Source organism: Triticum urartu, chromosome 6A (assembly GCF_056163025.1).
Source record: "Triticum urartu cultivar PI428250 chromosome 6A, HENAU_Tu73, whole genome shotgun sequence".
Taxonomy (NCBI): Eukaryota; Viridiplantae; Streptophyta; class Magnoliopsida; order Poales; family Poaceae; genus Triticum; species Triticum urartu.
Window position 1 is genome coordinate 82660896 of NC_141878.1, and position 5320 is coordinate 82666215.

The following is a 5320-nucleotide window of genomic DNA, read 5'->3' on the forward strand; positions in this document are numbered from 1 at the left end:
CATTTCTTTGCTTCAAGTCATCATGATGAAGTTTGTCGTCCTTCCTTCAGGATCTTCACCGTACTTACGAAAGGGTGAGAAGGGAAAACCCTATAAGGACAGATTCTAACAAGATCGAGCATCATACGGTTAACTCAGGGGAAGAAGCATAAGTAACACTCGAATTGAAACTTAAGAAGATGTCGAGAGCAAAGTAAGAAGGTACCATGAGAAGTTTCAAACTGATAGGCAAGCGTTCGATGCCTATCAGAAGGTGAAAGGGGTTCAGAGCAATGAGAATAAGTATTGCGTCGGATACCCGAATAGATCACTTGGCAGGTGGCCCGTGAGTTACATAAGAAGTCAAGCGCGAGGAATAACTTTGGAAAATCGGGGGTGTACAGGAGAGTCAGGTTTCGATCCTGTGGAAATGTGGGTTATGGGCCCACCATGTGTGTTTAAAAGTAGGAAGGGCGGAGACGTCTTGCGTGATCATGCAAGCAAGGCATGTCAGAGGGTAGCCTGTCTATTATGTCGGCAACAACGTCGGTACCAAGGGCGAGGGACGAAGAGAACCATTTTCCTGCTCGTTGAACGAGGCGGACCAATAGGCAAAGTTCTCGTCCATCGGTGGCTACCGGAATGTCATCAACAATAGTAACAGGGTCTTACTGATAGAGTTGTACACCGGGGTGTTTACTTGAGCAGGAGCATATTACTGCTTAGATCATATAGACCACTGGAAACGTTAAACCAACCAATGGAAAGGAAAATACGATTATCAGAATAAACAAAACAATGGAAAGGAAAATGTGTTTAAACACATATTTGAGGGGGTATATCCTTCCCAAGGACAAGCAGAGCAAGATATCCATGACAGTATATGACGTAGAAAACCCTTTAGGTAGGGATGAGAATTTTCATGACATTACCCATACAACAGTGTTTGAATAATTGATAAAGGAAATTTAGCATGGTGCTTCAAAATGTGCAGAGTACCACAGGCATGCTTTGAGATAGCATTGACATGGTCATCAAGTAAGGTTCAGAATTTGGATGCACGAAGGATCCATCAAGATCAACTTGTAGAATAAGTTTTACAATTTCCTCATGGAAGAATGGATATCCTTTCTAAAAAGGAAACTATACCAATAGGTCCTCCGGGCAGGTGTGCTAGGCATGACATCACCTTACTGGGTCATGTAAAGACCAACATTATAACTCTTGGAAAATGCGTCCCAACCATCATATCTGACCGGGATCCATATCTGATTGGTGTTAGGATATCTCAGACTCAGGATGCCTGAGAAGAAGAGGTGCAACACAATTGACGAGTTGACATTATATGATTCTCGGGAAATGAACTATGGAAGCGAGTTTCGATCAAGGGTCCATCATTAAGCCAAGGAGAGGATGAGGAGGTGGCTGATGGACTCAGCGATAATTCAACGAGGTATCCAAAAGGATGGATCTCCACAATTATGTGGATAAGGAGATAACATTTGTCAGATAAAATGATGTAATGAAGTATGCTCGAGGAAAACATACACAATTAAACATTGGTTGAAAGGTGCGCTCGAAATATGGGTTGGGTTGCACGACCAATGTCAGAAAGGTGTTTCAATAATCAATAGTCTAAGAGTGAATGGCTGACCATTAACTTCAAAGCAATATGGTTGCTAGAAGGGCAGAATCCAAACAGCACCGATCGAATCAACATGAGGACCAAGAAAGAATGGTGATGGTGAGAAGTATCACCACTACAAGAAATATGTCAACTTGTGACCACCACTATTGGTCACTGAATGGTCACAAATTTCCATTTGTGACCTTTTTGTGACCAAAAACAGAAGGTCAAAAGCTGGCCGTCGTAAACTGACTATAGCGACCTTTCTTCTGGAATGGTCGCAAACGTTTATGACCAAAATAAGTCCACTGTGGCGTTTTGGTCACTAGCAACCTCCCCAGGCCACGTAGGCATCCAGCGTGGCAAGCTGATGTGGCACAAGATTCAGCCCGGTCCAATTCAGTTTTCTACATGGGCCTAGCCCATTAATTCAGCCTTTCTATATTTTTTTCCTGTTAATTTTTCATTGACTTCATGGGCCAAGCCTAACATTGCAGCCTTTTTATTTTTGGGCCATGGCCCTTTTGTCTTAGCAGTCCCATTTTTTGTTTTTTATAAAATGGGTCCCCGTTTTGAGGTTCTGGTAACTGGGTCCTAGCTGTCAGGGTCATATTCTTCTTTTTTTCAATTTAACATAAATAAATACCCAGTATGTCTGAGTCGCCGGACAAAACAATTCTATAAGTAACACTTCAAATATTATCAGCCAGATTCAATACAAAGCTCCTGCTGTACAAAATAAGCTCTAACATACACTTTGCAAGCTCTGCAAGTGTAATAACAGTATGTCAGTCACGGCTACATGCTCCACAAGTTCAATAATGAGATACAGTATTTTACAAGCTCTATAGGTGTTATGTTCTTCAGCATGGAGCTCGTTCGACAGCTTTACTGGACGACCTGTTACATGAATCAACAAAAAAGAATCAAAAAAACTGAAGCCAATATATTATGAGCAGAGCTTTCAAAAAAGGGCAGTTATTAAGAATGCCAACACAAATTCAGCTAGTACCATGCTTTTTATTCTCCAGCTAGTTAAAATGAGATACTCATTCATACAAGAAAACAGAGACACAATATGAAAATTCATTGCACAAGTGCAGGCCATGCAAAATACTTCACTGCCACACATTGCACCTAAACTTCACAGAAGATATAATTATAAAATTCAGCTTGCTGCTACTGACATTGGAAAACTGCTGCGGGTTTGTTTTGATCACAGAAGATAGAACTGATAACATTAGTTTGCTGCAACTCTGTCGTAGATTTGTTTTAATCGCCGAAGATAGAATTGTTAAAATTCAATTTTCTCTACTGTCATTCAATAACTGCAACTGCAGCGAGACAAGTTCTCTTACCCAGAGAGCCGACGTGCATGGACTTGCGCATCAGATGACAGAGTCGTCGTACTATCATCAATACCAAATTCCCAAACTCAATATAAAAGAAGAGAAGTAACAGCCAACGAAAAAAGTATATGAAGACAAGGAGTGAGCATAAACAACAATTTTATTTACTTTTACTTGTTAGTTGAGGGGTGATGCAGAAGGAGTCACAAGTATCTGAAAAACTGACACATATGAGCTAGGAAGCAAGCATTGGATCAAAATTGGAAAGCGTACGTGACTACATACAACATCTGATTATATAAGCAAGTGTACAACGCAGCTATGTGCTAATTGCAGGCCCCGTTTGGATGCAAAGTATTTTCAAAGCATTACTAGAATACCATAGATTTTGAAAAACTGTAGTTTTGAATACTTTGAGGCATTTGGCTATACCAAAAACTACGCTTTCATAAACAGTGGTATTGTTGTTACTGTGGTTCTCTTGGAGTATTAAAAAAAGTGGTCTAGACCTCTTTTTCTCAAACTGAGGAAAAGTCGCTCGTGTCATTGCTGGTTGACTACCGTGCATCTTGGTTCACAAGCATAACTAACCACATGTCAGTATGCTTTCAATGGCATGCACCACACTAATTAAAATAAGATACTGATTCCTATTCTTTGTAATTAGCTATTGCCGATCACGTCTGCAACTTCGTAGCTCAGCTGTCAGAAGACCATACAGCGTTGCATGCAGCCGGCCGGCACACACTGATTCGTGTAGCTCCGTAGGTTTAGTATAAGTTAGATTAAGTTGTGTGACTATCGATCAAAACTACAGTAAAACAACATGAGCCAAACGCATCGGTAGTTTTTCTAAAACTAAGAAAAATGTATTTTCTTTAAAACCGTAGTATTCATTGCCCACGCATTGCAATACCGAAGCTTTGAGATACTATGGTATTTTAAATACAGCGCTGCCAAACTAGGTTCAGCCGATGACTACACAGCAGCAACTACTTCAGACATTGGCTGGAGAAATGCTTATCTTTTTTATTCTTCAACGACATAAAAAGAAATGACAACACAGCACCAACAACAGTAGACTCTCACCCAACTAATATACTAGAACTAGATCAACCAAGCATCAGTTTTAAAAAGCTCGATTTAAGATACTTCAACGGCGTAAAATCTCAGTAGCATCTCCTTGTAACATCATATGCTCAGCTGACAAACAAGTCACATGCAACTCCTCTACATTATATCACACCAACACACAGAGCTGCATTCTAGATGAGGAACAAAAAAACGTTGATGGCATGCTAGGCATCAGTTTTAAAAAGCTCAATTTTAGATCATCAAAGACCGGAAAGGCCTCAGCGGTCTAAATGTTTCACATCCTCTGCCCAGCACAACATCATCATCGTCACGGAAATTCCCTAAACAGTCAGCTATCCACAAAAACATAGTGACCCACATCACCAACGAGCTACTGTGAGCATGCAAGGACCATATACTATGCAGAGCTACTAAGCAAATGGGATTGGTAAGGAAGGGCAAAGAGAGGGAGGTGGCTACCTACTCCACAGGGGAACTTCCTGGTGGTGATGTTGAGCAGCATCCTGACGGGGCCATTGACCTTGAGCTGCTTCTCCTTGGCGCCCTTCACCAGATCCGAGGTCACTGTTCAACATACGCACGCACAAACGCATCAGAACGGAGACGCACAAGTCCAGCCAAATTACAAAAGAAAAAAGAACATCTATTGCGGTGGCGAGGCAGTAAATGAGGCAGGCAGAGCAGAGCACAGGACCTTCTGTGGCACGCCGTCATGGTCAGACTGGACGATGCCCTCCTCGTCGAGCTCAAGGTCGGACTCGACTATGTCCTCATCGAGCTCGTTGGGCTCGGGGGTGGGGTCGCGCATGTCCTGGTCGTCCTCCTTGTCCTCCTCTTCATCGTCGATGTCGTCCTCCTTGTCCTCCTCTTCATCGTCGATGTCGTCCATGGAGGTCGCCTGCGCTTCCAAATCCAACACAGTAAAATTAACCAAAAAACATATGGTCCTAGATAGTATAAAATTAACCTAAAACAAACTAATACGCAGAATTAGTTCAGGAAAATTGATACAAGCGGACGAATCATCCTAACTAACCAGAAACAAAACATTATTTAGTCGCTAGGCGCTAAAGCGATAGATGTTAAACACTAACTGCCTTAATAAAAAAGAGCAATAGTAACAACCAGCAGGTACTAACGAACAGCTAGCACACCAACCATGCATCAACCGGAAACCAAATATGCATGCAATATGTATCATGATATGACGTACTTTGTAAGTTACTTGGACTTCCAGAACAGGAATCAAACATGAGAAATGTAACAACTG

General features: G+C 41.7%; 1 non-coding gene and 1 pseudogene across 1 annotated transcript; both read right to left on the reverse strand.

The window, feature by feature from the left end:
* Window positions 1-4072: 4072 nt before the first annotated feature.
* Window positions 4073-4156, reverse strand: LOC147964102 (small nucleolar RNA SNORD36). Its single transcript, XR_015609559.1, has one exon. It is a non-coding gene; the product is annotated as a small nucleolar RNA SNORD36 (small nucleolar RNA).
* A 98-nt stretch (window positions 4157-4254) lies between these two features.
* On the reverse strand, window positions 4255-4339 carry LOC147964103 (small nucleolar RNA SNORD36; annotated as a pseudogene).
* Between the last annotated feature and the right edge of the window lie 981 nt (window positions 4340-5320).